Source organism: Pinus tabuliformis, chromosome 6 (assembly GCF_031772625.1).
Source record: "Pinus tabuliformis cultivar Carrire ecotype Pingquan chromosome 6, CPIR1, whole genome shotgun sequence".
Taxonomy (NCBI): domain Eukaryota; kingdom Viridiplantae; phylum Streptophyta; class Pinopsida; order Pinales; family Pinaceae; genus Pinus; species Pinus tabuliformis.
The window spans coordinates 799,196,852-799,211,650 of record NC_142292.1 but is presented as its reverse complement, the minus strand read 5'-3'; the positions used below and the strand labels follow the sequence as shown (position 1 = coordinate 799,211,650).

Here is a 14,799-nt window from a genome sequence, read left to right as displayed (position 1 = left end):
ATAGGGAGAGGTTGAGGAGTGGAAGCCACTTTGGGAGAATTAAACTTCCCAAGGGGCGTCCAAGCTCAATTGAGCCTCGTACAATCCTGGTGATAAGCATCCCATCATGGATGGATCGGTTTTCTTCCAACCAATAGGTAGGTTGGCCTCGACCTAGGCTCAACCTAGTTACAATATATATATGTGTGTGTGTGTGTGTGTGTGTTTTGTGGAAAAAAAATAGAGTTAATTAATATAACTATATATTTTTAATGTTAGTTTAAAATATATTTATCTTAGTTTTGGAAATAATAGTGTTGATTAATATTATTATATATATGTTTTTTTATGTTTTTATTTCTTTGTAGAAGAAAAATATTTGATAAAACTTTATAAAATAAATGAATAATGTTTTGAAACTTTATTAAACAAATCTATAAATTTTTGAAGTAAAATCGATACACATAAGTTTGAGTTACTCTATTTTCTTCAACAATTTGTATATTTGACTATTTAAGTTTATATAATTGTATATATTTTATCCTTTTTAGATTCAAATTTGATTTTCTAAGAGGAAACATATGCTCTTAATTAGGACATTTTTAACCATTAAGATTCATAATTATCTAGTATTTAGGTTCAATAGTAATGTGCGGGAAGTCTCCCACCCTTCATCGAGGTTTGAATTCCAGAAAACATGTGTTAGTTGTCATGCATCATGTTTCCTATGCAAGCAAGTCATTCAATGATCTGAACTTAAACAAGAACGCAACAAATTACAGATATAATCATAAATACAGAGATGCAACAGAAAAACTTCATTTCATTAATAGAGAATACTGAACTATGCTTATAAACAGAATGGAAATAAGATAGCTCGGGCGATGGTAGCTTATCTCTGAGAAGAGATGTGGCGACTACATGCCTCTGAACTGTGTTACAATGAGGCTCAAGGGCCTATTTATTATTGAAAAACATGATAATACCCTAAACAAATAAAACTATTGGACACCTAATCCTCTAAGGGTTAGTGTGGAAGTCGAATAGACAAACGAAGTCTAAGAGACCTTGGGATGTGGAAGCCAAAGGTCACACCATGTACTATAAATGTATATGTTTTGTTAATAAAAAATGTACTCTCATGTTTTATCTTTCATATTATGTTGCTGCCATGTGTGTGTTTAACATGGTATCAGAGCAGGCGTATTCCTGCCCTGCATAATTAATTTGAGCCATTGTTTTGTGGCCTTTGTAGATTTGAGCACTTCTCCTTATCGGTTTTGTGCCTTTCGAAACTGCTTCACTGAAACTTCGGTTCTTCTCTGCACTGGATGCTCCTTTACCTGAAAATTTGGTTGTTCTCTCTCCTGAGCTACCCAACGGCACAACTGTGCAGTAGCTGTCGTCTTCCATAACCGCTCCTGCATGAAATCATTTGCTATCCAAGCCATTTCCTCAGGCTATGCCTACTTTAACGCTCTGAAATCTGTGCCTACTCCCTCGCTCCAGTGGATTCCAGAAACGCTCTCTGCCATTGCAGAAGTGTAGCTTTGCCATTCTGGACGCTCTCTGACACACTGCTTTGTTGTTGGCATCAGTCATGGTATTCATTCCATTCTCAGTCTCAGTGTTGCGCTCAGTTCCATATTCCACCTGCTTAATTCCATTACAGTTGAACAAATAAATTAACTGTAGTCTAAACGGTTCCAACCATCCACAGTACAAGCATCCACAAAGCTCGCAGTCATACAGTAACGGGTTTCGCCAGAAATCATATCGATGTAATTGAAGTGGGTGTGGATGATCACCGGGAGCTCCATTAACTACGCCGGGTGCTGTTGCGCAAGACTCGTGGAGGTTGAAGTTACATCGAGGTCGACGACAGCTGTATCTGAATCCATAGCCGGATTCCTTGCAACCGTCGCATTGGTATTAGAGCGACATAGTCAAGGAATAGTCGGTGCTTGCGATTGTTGGAAGACTGAAGGACTTTGCATTGAATATGTTGGTCGAAATCGTTGTCGTGGTGAACGTTGGTCTGAATTATGCATATTGTTGTGTGTTGGAATACTGAATGAGGTGAAGAAATGAATGTTTCCTAATGTTGAGATGATCGACATATATATATATATATATATATATATATATATATATATATATATATATATATATATGCGTTGAACATGTTGTACTGCGTTTGCATGGTTGGAGACTGGTGAGTGGTGCGTTGAACCTTCATTCACATGTTGTTTTGCATTATTTGAGGTCATGCCATACATTATATATGGAGACTGATCATGGTATGTAAATCCAAATCGATGTTGCATTAAGGGTTTTTAAAAGGTTGAATGGTATTAAAGAAACTAATTGTTGTGGGTCAAATCTTATTGCATAAAGATTTTGGTTGTGCATACACAGTCCAGTAAATAGAAAAATATCAATCTATTTTCTGTTGATTTTTTGAGACTTGTCTCTAAGGGCTCCGTGTTAAGCTGTCGAAGAGAAGCGAGGATCTACACTGCCGTGTTAAGATTTTATGCATTCAAAACACGTGGAATTGCGTTGAATGTCCACTGTGAGAACTGGTTTTTGAAGCGTTGAAAAGACTGTGCATTGAGTATATGGTGGAAATCTTAACCATGTCGTGACTCTTGGTGCTGTGAGCTTGGAATGGTTGGAGTGTATGGGTTGTATGCGATGGAGGGAACAACATCCTGTTTGTGTATTACTGCTCTGCATCAAGCATTGAAAAGGCATTAATTTTGGTCATATTTCTACTATGTTGAGGCGTTACATTGCAATATGGTGCATTGAAAAGTTTGAATCAGTTGAAGAATCGACGTAGAGACTGGTGCATTAAATTCCTAAGTATGCATTGGTCCTGTCATCCTGTACATTAAACTACTGGTATAATATTTTGTTTATATATGTTGTGTTTTTTCCTCTGGTCATAAGTTGAATCACTATGGATTAAAAAAAAGAAAAAGAAAAGGAAGACCGTGAATACTTGCAAAGACATTTGTCATTAGCCATCGTCGTGAAGGCCAAGCTTAGAAGATCAAGGAGGCAGTTTGGGACAGATGTCTCCCCCATAATCACCAGAAATATGTTTCATTCCTTTAGCTGCTCCCAGTGCATACCAACATTGTTGTTAGCGAATGAAATACTGGATTGAGCTTCAGCAGATTGATGTACTGGAAGTTATTATAGAATGTTATATCGACTTCTCATCATCTTAGAGATGGTTGGTTTCTTCAATATATTTATCCAACGCTCATCAATTATCTGCTCCCAGTGCATACCAACATTGTTGTTAGCGAATGAAATACTGGATTGAGCTTCAGCAGATTGATGTACTGGAAGTTATTATAGAATGTTATATCGACTTCTCATCATCTTAGAGATGGTTGGTTTCTTCAATATATTTATCCAACGCTCATCAATTATCTGCTCCCAGTGCATACCAACATTGTTGTTAGCGAATGAAATACTGGATTGAGCTTCAGCAGATTGATGTACTAGAAGTTATTATAGAATGTTATATCGACTTCTCATCATCTTAGAGATGGTTGGTTTCTTCAATATCTTTATCCAGCGCTCATCAATTCAACATATATATCTCACTATTTGGAGATTGGAGACTATTGAAAGCTTCTTTGTTTAACATGGTATTTCTAGTGTGACAGCTCTTTCTCTGGTGATCAATTATCCCACAATTGCAGTTGTTCCACATGCTATCATCAATGGTTACAAGAATGTATTAGCAGTCGCTATTGAACTTGACTATTCTTTTCCACTGGCCGAGAAAGTGAAGAAGTATTTGAAGGATCCAAGCAAGTTTGCAGTTGCTGCTGCCCCAGTTGTGGCATTGTATTTAAAACTCATTATGGTTTTTGTGTTCAGTGTTGAAGTTCCGTAGAGTATTAAAGTATATAGAAGTTATCCCCTTATTCCAAAAGTTGTATGATTTCACCATTCAGCCAAAACCTGGTGCAAATCGCAATTGAAGCAACTTCTAATGTCTTTGAAAATAAGTTAAATAAGTTTATTTTTAATTGAAGCTGACACTCCACATTTACAGAGTTTGATTTGTTGACAAAATGGGAAGACTTTATGGAGTATTAGAGTTACTGAATACACTAATACATTCCAGTGTCAAAAACATAGTCAAAATCAACAAAGACTCTCTCTTTGGAATTCACACATGTCTACAATATGCACAAGAACATATTGATTTTTTGTAGCTTGAATCTCAACTACAGCAGGAAGAATTACAACAGTGGAGTCATCATTATGAACCTGTTTCTGTTCAAAAGATTGAAACAGACTCCCATAAACAGCAAGACAATAATGTTACAGTTCATTCAGATTTAGTACCCAATAAAGCAACAAGGTTACATGCAGATGTAGAAGTTCAGCTTGCACCTCCCAAGCCCATCATCAAACCTTGGGAAGAGCTTGTCCATAACAAGCACAGAAACGGTCTTGGATATGACAAGGACGTGTCCTTTCATATTCCAGATTACTCAAAGCCCATCTAGTTTCAGAGTGCTAGACTACTTCATGACAGTTCACCTTCAGCTGTTCTAGATTATGTCCCTCCTCCACAGCAACAGCAACGACAACATATTGTGAAATGCCAACACTGGGACCAAGTTGGCCATTTGAAAGATCACTGTTTTGATCTTCATCCATGTAAGCACTGTCATAAAACCGGTCATTCTTTAAATAGATGCTTCAGAAACAAACCTCCTGCAAGAACAAAGATTCATCTTGGATGGATCGCTTCTTGGCAATGGGCATCAACAACGAAGAAGATATTTCAGTCACATATCAGAACTTGTTCAAGAGTATTGAACAGTCTTGCAATTGAGTTTTCTCCATCATCTCACCTTGTCTCTAACAGGGGGGGAAATGATGGTCATCTACAAGCTTCAAAGTCACATCAAGCGAGCCTGAGCCACAACCTACCACACCAGTTTCAGAGTTGTAGCCAAAGACAAAGATGCCCCTGAGCATGCCTTCAATTGGTAATTTGGGACACTTCCTCTAGCAGAAGACTTCAGCTTCTTGCCAGTTTCGGAAGAGTTCCAGGAATAGAATTGGGGACACTTCCTCTAGCAGAAGACTTCATCTTCTTGCCAGTTTTGGAAGAGTTCTAGGAATTGCATTAAGCATTCCAGAGTTGTTGGTCATCCTTAAACCATCACAGGTTGAGACTTCCCTTTTTAGGTTGAAGTTCTCCCTTTTATGTGGGGTGAGACCTCCCTTTCATGGTTGAAGTTTTCCCTCTTCAAAACATGAGGAGCACTTCCTCTAACAGAAGACTTGAGCTTCATGCTAGAATTTGAAGAGTTCCGGGAGCTTCACTAAGCGTTCCAGTGTTTTTGGTCATCCTTAAACCACCGCCCTTTATACCAACATTTTAGAGAGCACATTCAGTCTAGTGCTGCCATGCATTTTTGCATATTTTGTATTACAACTCTCTTCTTGGACTCATACATAATTCTTGGGATTAAGGGGGGGAATGTTGGACACCTAATCCTCTAAGGGTTAGTGTGGAAGTCGAATAGACAAACGAAGTCCAAGATACCTTGGGATGTGGAACCCAAAGGTCACACCATGTATTATAAATGTATATGTTTTGTTAATAAAAAATGTACTCTCATGTTTTATCTTTCATATTATGTTGCTTCCATGTGTGTGTTTAAAAAAAACCCTAACCCTAGGAGATGTAACACCAAGAGTTTGTAGGCCTCATTGGGGTTAGTTGGGTAGCCAACTTCCCGGGGTCGTAACTTGGTCATATTATCTCCGTTTGGCACATACAACATCTTGTTGGAAAGGTTTCTTTGAGTACTACAAGTTTCGCTGTAGGGCCCTACCTATAACTATGGGCCTGCAGTGGACCTCAAAAAAACACCATTTAGGGGGTCAAAACTACTCTGGAAGTTTAGCACCCGAAAAATTGCTAAAAATAGTAAGGTAACATATGAAACTGACTGGAGGGTCTAAGTGGAATAGGCAGGTGGCCACCAATATCCACCTGGATTATTCCTCCCCCCTTAGGAAGCAATGGTCCCCATTGCGTGTAGAGCCTCCACGAGGTGAGGAAATTTCTACTGAACCTGGTCCCTAGTGAACCACTTGCCTTGGTGAAGGAGTTGGCCTGCTTTGACAACTCAATATAGTTTTATCCTCTATTGGCGAGTGTTCTTAATTTGTGTATCCATTATCTTATCAGTTGTGGCTTATTCCATGCAGTTCAGGTTGAGCTCTGTTGGTGTGAGTTGTTCTGCAATGTCGGATGTGTCCAACAATGGTGGAAAGTATGGCCGAAGGTGGTCTACATTGAATACTGGGTGCAGACCAAGGAATGGTGGGATGCTGACCTCGAAGGCATTGTTACCTATAGCCTTGGTGATGGTGTATGGCCCATATTGGAGCAAGAAAAGCTTGCGGTGGGGTCCAGCGAGGTGCTCCTTCTGCAAATGTATCCAAACTTGTCGCTCACCTAGAACTTGTGCGACACTCGATGCTGATCATGGCGCTACTTATACTTAGCATTGTATCTATCCAATATATCATGGAATTGCTGGCAGATGTGTTGAATGCGCTTAATGAAGTTGTTAACCCTTTCGGATTCGAGCTGGACGTGAGCTGAATCTACGTGAGTGGCTGCAAATGGTATTGCCACATCAATGGGACATAATGGCTAAAATCCCAGCCCTACCTGAAAGGGACTGTGGCCTGTTGAGTTGTGGAGAGTTCTGTTGTAGCTGTGTTGGACATAAGGGATACTTTCATCCCACGTGCGTGGATGATTTGACTTGTACATGCGTAGAATGTGTACGATCATCCTGTTGACAACCCTTGTTTGGCCATTAGTTTGGGGATGGGAAGCCATGGACTTAGTAATTTTTGTATCCGACATCGAGTAGAGACTGGACCAAAATGAACTTAGGAATTTGATGTTCTGATCTGAGACAATGGATTGTGGGATCCCAAAGTGTACCCACACTCGCTCAAAGAAGATATTAGCAGTGGCTTCTGTTGTGATACTCTTTTTGCAGGCCACCATGATGGCCATCTTAGAGAATCTGTCAACGACTATGAAAACGTAATCGTTGTCATGCTTAGTAGAAGGAAGGCTCGACATGTAATCCGTGGATATATATTTCCAAGGCCAAATAGGAATAGGTAGAGGAGTATACAGGCCTTGCTTCTTGATGCTTGGCTTATCAATGGTGCAGGCGGTTTGGGATCTAATGTACTTCCCAACATCCTGATGAAGTTTCGACCAATAAAAATACTTCTGCAATACCACCACTTTTTTCTCTACTCTGAAATGTACAGCGAACCAACTGTAGTGCACCTCCCAAATAATCTTGGCACGCTCACTTGAAGGAACACATATGTGTCCTAGGTGGCATAACAGTGCATCCTGAAGGTGAAAATTTGGGACTTTCTTCCCTTCCAAGAGTGTCTAGTATGTGCTGCCGAATTCTAGATCGCTCTTGTAAAGATGCAACCACGTTGAAATCTTGTGCCCAAAGTAGTCGATCACAGTGATTAGTTCCATGACCGATGGTCGGCTGAGGTAATCAACAACATTATTGGTGCTGATCATTTCTGATGGCGATCATTCTGCAACTTTCCTTGTGTCTGTATGAACTACAGGGGTCAGTGGTTTGTGTGGATGATCGTTTCCTTCCCCATAATGTAATGCTTCCATTGACGACATGTCTGCACAATGGAATACATTTCTTTGTCATAAGTGGGATACTTTTGGACTGTGTCTGAAAGTGTCTCACTGTGATAAGCCATTGGATACCCATGTTGAGTAAGAACCACACCAATAGCATAGTCAGAGGCATCTGTCTCAATCTCAAATGGTTGTTGCAGGTCTGGTAATGTGAGCACTGATGCAAAGCGAAGGCGATGCTTCAACTTAGAAAATTCACACTGTTGGGTTTCAGACTAGAAAAAATTTTCTTTCGCTCGCCCTTGGTGATTTGACTTAAAGGTCAAGTGATACGAGATAACCCCAACACGAACCTACGGTAGAAATTGGCAAGACCCAAAAAGTTATGGAGCTCTGTTAGAGTGGTCGGGGTTGGCCAATCCCGAATGACTTGTATCTTGGTTGGGTCCACATGTACACCCTGCTCATCAATGATGTACCCCATATATTGAACCTAGGTCAGGCCAAAAGTGCATTTCTCCAAGTTAGCACACAACTTGTGTTGTCGCAGGGTTTGAAGGACCTGTTGAATATGGTGGAGGTTCTCTTCCCAAATCTGGCTGAAGATCAAGATATCATCTAAATACACCACCACGAATGCATTGGTTAAGGGTTGCAAGATGTCATCCATCAATCCCATGAAGGCTGTAGGAAAATTTGTCAATCCGAACGTCATGACCAACGATTCGAAAAGGCCCTCCTTGGATTTGAAGGCAATCGTCTACACATCAGAGGGTTCGATAGGCACCTGGTGATAACCTGACTTCAAGTCAATCTTGCTGAAATATTTGGCCCCCTTGAGGCAGTCCAGAAGGTTATAAATTCACGGGATTGGGTACCTATTCCAGACAATGATCTTGTTTAGCGCCCGATAGTCAATGCAGAGTCTCAAAGTCCCATCCTTCTTCTGTACCAATACAATCAGGCTCCCACAGGGTGATGTTCTTGGCTTGATGTGCCCTTTCTGAAATAGTTCCTGAATCTGCCTCTTGATCTCATCGTTCTCCAGAACAGAGCATCCATAGATCGATCCATTCCGCAACGCGTACCAGGGGTCAGATAAATGGAGTGCTTGACTTGACAATGCAAAGGTACCCATGTAGATGATGTGAAAATATCCATGTAATCCTCCATGGCCTTGTCTATATGCTTCTGCTGTGGAGAGGGGCCCTTCCTAAAAGCTGTGGCCACAACCTTCTTCTTGCCCTAAGGGCGAATCATAAGGAAAACAAATTTCCTGGTCTGGGAAATTATCTTACTGTATTTCTTTGCAGTGATCAAAGATATGGCAGTAGGCAGGGCTGACTATGGTATCCTGTACAACTTATTAGCCAAAGTAATAATCACGTAGCGAGGTCTAGACTCATATACATCCTGTAACTTCCACAAGTATGGTTGTCTAACAATACATCACAAACTTCAAGAGGAGAAACATCACACAGTACCTCATCTGTGAAGGGCTTGATGCTGTAGGGAAGGCGACACTACTGGTTGACGCAGAGATCCTATCCTTGGTGAATCCACCCGATGGTATACGACTGTGGATATGAAGTAGTCTTTAGGCCCAGCCGCTTCACGACCTCTGCCGAAATGAGGTTATTTTGGCTCCCGCTGTCGACAATGAATTGCAAAGGAAAACCCTTCACCCACATCTGTGAGTGGAAGAGGCGTTCCCCCTCCTCTGGATCTTCAGGCTCAATATTTTGGATCTTGGTTGTGGCCACGGTGGCACTAGGCTCTGCATCAATGATATGCCTCCCTTTTTCATTCCCATTATCAGGTTCTAATTTAGATTCAGAACATGCATCTGATTCAGAGGCCTTCAACTCAGCCACCAGTGACTGCTTGACCCGTCACTCACTTATTTTATGAGTGGATCTCTTATGGAACTCACACCATTTCCCCGTGTCCTTCTTTGTATTTATGGTGTTTTTCTTTGCTTGCGGCTTCGGTGGACTATCCTTGGTAGTCACGCCTTAGCTCTGTCCTTTGCCATGTGCTTTGGGGGTTCCTTTTCCTTGCTTTGGATTCATAGATTCAAAGTCCTGCTTCTTCTGTTTAAACTTCTGTTCAATCTTCACAGCGTATTGGTATGCCGTGCCAAGTGAAGAAACGTCCAGGAACTCCATCTCGTCCTAGATGTACTTGCTTAGACAGTCGTGATACTTTAGTACCAAATGTTGCTCAGTATCCTTGATACCCAGCTTCATGAGAAGGGTATGGAAATTATTTGTGAACTCTGACACATCTTGGTCCCTTCCCTGTCGTAGCGTGGTCCCCTTTATGTATTTATCTTCATAGCTTCTGACAAGGTAATATTGTCCCTTGATGGCGTCTCAGAAAGAATCCCAAGTGGGTGTGGTAAAAACAACGAGGTTTCACTCTCATCTTTTTGTTCACAGTAGGTTTCCCACCAGTCCTTGACATGTGGGGTAGCTTTGAGAAGTGCAAAAGTAATATTTTCCTGATTGGAAAAGTCATGAACTGAAAAATATCCTTCCAATAGATTTAACCATTTATCTACAACGTCTGCACCTATCAAGCCCTCAAATATGGGAATATCAAAGTTAACTTGTACCTTAAAAGGAGTGGTGCATCCAGAGTGGATGCTAGATGAAGATGCATTGCCTGTGGGTAGTCGTCAAAGGATCTGGGAAAAGTTATCCATCATCACGTTCCTTTGTTGCTCGAGGGATTCCTTGAGCAACATTTTGAAAGGATATCCTCCCCCCTCGTCTTTCTTTTCTTTTGCCATGGGAGGTTGTCGGGATTTGTGAGGCTGATCTTGTGGTGGTTCAACTAGATCGAGCCCTAACTCCTTATACCTTGACCTCGTTGTGGACATGCATAAAAAAACAGAGAAAGAGCAAACTGCTCTAATATCACTAATCTGAACTTAAATAGGAACGCAACAAATTACAAATATAATCATAAATATAAAGATGCATCAGAAAAACAATTCATTTCATTAATAGAAAAACACTGAACTATACTTACAAACAAAATGGAAATAAGATAGCTCGAGCAATGGTAGCTTATCTCTGAGAAGAGATGTGGCAGCTACATGCCTCTAAACTATAGCAAATCTTGTAGATTCACAAGCTCATGTAATCTACTAAAACAAGAGACAAGAATATACTTCTACTCTTTATAGCGGAAGCACATAAAGATGGAGAAAAATAATAATCGACAAGAGGAAGAACATCAATGGCACATAACACAATAAGTATCCGCTGAAAGCCACAACTCAAAACCCCATTATCTATATTGCATTAATTAGAAATCCAAGATGATAATACAATGCTTGTTCTCACAAGAACAATCCCAACATTTAGTAAATCAATCTCCCAGCTCACAAGCAAGCTCAAGCCAAATCCAAGCCTCTTCTCTGCTCTCCAAGCTTCCATATTTCCTTGTGCCCTTGGTCAAAGAATTTCGATAAATACAATATGCTCTACTCAACCTTGAGCTTAACCTACATAAGTATTTCCTATCCTCCACCTGATGACTTGCTTTGGCGAATACTTAGCCAAATTTCCAAGCCTCTAAGCTTCCAATTATTTGTACAATTCTTGAGAGAATTAGTCCATATTTAAAGGGAAATTCCTCATCTATAACTGCGTAATCCCTTTTAGGTTCAGTTCCTGATTGCATGCACCATCTGTACAACTCAGAAAATTATACAACAAATAGTACATTGTCCCTACACTCTAGTCTCAACTGGGTCTTTCTCAGAATTGACATGCATGAGTTTCTGATGAGGGAATATTTAGTTAACTAGAGTAGCACTAGTTGAGTGCACTAATGCATCAACTGACTGTTAACTCACTATTAGTTCCTCAAACAGTTTGGAACTAATTTAACTGGACTTAACTCAATAAACTGAGTTAACTAATTACAACTCATACTTAACTCATCTTGGACCCCTATAATATAGGGAGAACATATACATGGCTTTAGAAATACTTCCAACTCGAAATTCCTAAGTTAACTAAGTCAACTCACTCTAGTTAACTATTACAAGTTGCTATGAGAATACAATTCGATTTTAGTTCTCAGTTAATTCAATGACAAATTAAACTGGAATTTGAATTCTATTTTTATCATTTATTGTTGTTATTTTCAACATTTCCTCTCGACAAGAAAGGAATTCAACTTGATCCTGATCCTGAACCTTTGGAATGTTATGCATGCAACATTTCTCTCTAGTGTTGTTGCTACAACAACTCCAAAAACAAAAAATCATCCAACCCGAATCAGAATGATGCCTCTGTCATCAAAGTCTCTGACTACTATTACCTCCATCGACTAAAAAATCTGCGCTTCTATTGACTCTACCTTTCTGCACTGTTGTCAACCCTCTCTACGCTCTTTAGTATCTAACTTCTCTAGCCTCTGTCACTCTGATCTCTGACTACATCAATCCCACTGATTCCTCCTGCTACTATGTACTTTGGGCTCTCGTAGCAAGGTACGATCCATGAGATAAAACCACTCAATGGAACCTACCAAATTTCAACCCTCTTGGGACTATCACTTCAAATCTCCCCACCTCACACCTGGAGGTATGGCTGCATGTGATCCCTCTGCCCACTTGGCTCGAAATTCCCCCCCTACTGGAGGTCTTTGCATGACTGAATGCCTCCACTCAGTCTCCTCTCAGCTTCTCCACTTGTGGCTACTCCACAATTGTCTGAGACTGATTCTTCTCTGCTTGAGTGGATCTCTCCACTCGATCTCCTCTCAGCTTCTCTAGTTATCGCTACTCCACAACTTCCTAAAGCTTCTTAGAGGTTTCTTTTGGGGCTGCATGTTGAGAGGTAATTTACTCTCCCTCTCAAATACAAAGTCTCTAACCTTTGCCTTTCTCTTCAGGACTTTGCATGCATCTTGAACCTCAAGAGCATACAGGTTCTTGGCTAGCACACCAATCTATTTCATTTGTCTTGCCTTCATGAAATTTTCTGGAAAAATAGTTGATTTTAAATTAGCGATATCTCCCTCATCCAAACTCCGATTCGGCTGATTTTTTTTTGAATTTGTGTATTTTTTCGCAAAGAATCCAAATATGCTATTATTTTCTGAAAAGTTTTCACAAAATTTTTCAGATACTCTCTGCAAACTTGCAGCCCAAAACTCAAAACTTCGAAATCTCCTCTAGTATAATGTTCTCAGCTTTGATACCATGTATAAAATCATATAGATTCACAAGCTCGTGTAATCTACTAAAAAAACAGACAATAATATACTTCTACTCTTTACATCATAAGAACATAAAGATCGAGCGAAATAATAATGGACAAGAGGAAGAACATCAATGACACATAACACAATAAGTATCCGAGGAAAGCCACAACTCAAAACACCGCTATCTGTATTGCATTAATCCGAAATCCAAGATGATAATACAATGCTTGTTCTCACAAGAACAATCCCAACACTCAATAAAATCAATCTCCCAGCTCATAAGAAAGCTCAAGCCAAATCCAAGCCTCTTCTCTGCTCTCTAAGCCTCCTATTTCCTTGTGCCCTTGGTCAAAGAATTTGGATAAATACAATATGCTCTGCTCAACCTTGAACTTAACATGCACAAGTATTTCCTATCCTTCGCTTGATGACTTGCTTTGGCCAATACTTAGCCAAATTTCCAAGCCTACAAGCTTCTAATTCTTTGCACAATTCCTGAGAGAATTAGCCGTATTTAAAGGGAAATTCCTCATCCATAACAACGCAATCCCTTCTAAGTTCAGTTCCTGATTGCATGCACCATCTGTACAACTCATAAAATTATACAACAAATAGTACATTGTCCTTGTACTCTAGTTTCAACTAGGTCTTTCTCAGAATCAACATGCATGAGTTTTTGATGATGGAATCTTTAGTTAACTGGAGTGGCACTAATTGAGTGCACTAATGCATCAATTGACTGTTAACTCACTATTAGTTCCTCAAATAGTTTGGAACTAATTTAACTGGACTTGACTCAATAAACCGAGTTAACTAATTACAACTCATACTTAACTCATCCTGGACCCCTATAATATAAGGAGAACATATACATGACTTCATAAAGACTTCTAACTCAAAATTCCTAAGTTAACTAAGTCAACTCACTCTAGTTAACTATTACAAGTTGCTATGAGAATAAAATTCGATTTTAATTCTCAGTTTAATTCAAGGACATATTAAATTGGAATCTCTTGATTCTATTTTTATCATTTCTTGTTGCTATTTTCAACATGAACTGTTACAATGAGGCTCAAGGGCCCATTTATTATTGAAAAACATGTGAAAACCCTAAACAACCAAAACCCTAACCCCAGGGGATGTAACACCAAGAGTTTGTGGGCCTCGTTGGGGTTAGTTGGGCAGCCAACTTCCCGGGGTCGTAACTTGGTCATATTATCTCTATTTGGCGCGTTTAATACCTTGTTGGGAAGGTCTCTCCGATTACTACAGGTTTAGTTGCAAGCCCCCATCTATGGTTCTGGGCCTGCAATGGACCTCAAAAAAACTGTTTAGGGGGTCAAAACTGCTCTAGAGTTCAGGACCCGAAAAATTGCTAAAAATAGTAAATGCTGAAATAAACAAGGAAACATATGAAACATACTGGAGGGTATAGGTGGAATAGGCGGGTGGCCACCAATATCCACCTGGATCATTCAACATGTCTAAGACTTAGTCATTCAACACATCTAAACTGTAAGGGTTAGCTTGATTTGTAGTTTCTCTTGTGCAATGTTTATAAAGCTCTCGAAATCAGTTATTGTTTGGTCCTTTGGATTGTTAGCCTCTTTTGTGGTTAACAATGGATCCACTTTCCATTTAGAAATTTTAGGAAAGAATGGGGAGTGCTTTACATGCATTGGCCTTGTAAGAACACCCCCATTCCTTGCTTAAGTATGCCAAAGTGGTCTCCTCATGGGATGATCGAGTGATTGGCACAATGGGATAATTTTCCCTCCACCCAGTCTCAAATCCCATAAAGGGACATCTTTGGCACATTGTGATAAGGCTCAAGGAGTAGGTTCCCCCACCCTGATGGAGTCTCGGCTCTTGCAAAGAAAAAAATTCCC

At 40.0% G+C, this 14,799-nt stretch overlaps 1 pseudogene; it reads right to left on the bottom strand.

Moving 5' to 3' along the window:
* Positions 1-1,434: 1,434 nt before the first annotated feature.
* LOC149261213 (nucleobase-ascorbate transporter 6-like) overlaps positions 1,435-14,799 on the bottom strand; it is a 52,816-nt pseudogene continuing 39,451 nt past the window's right edge.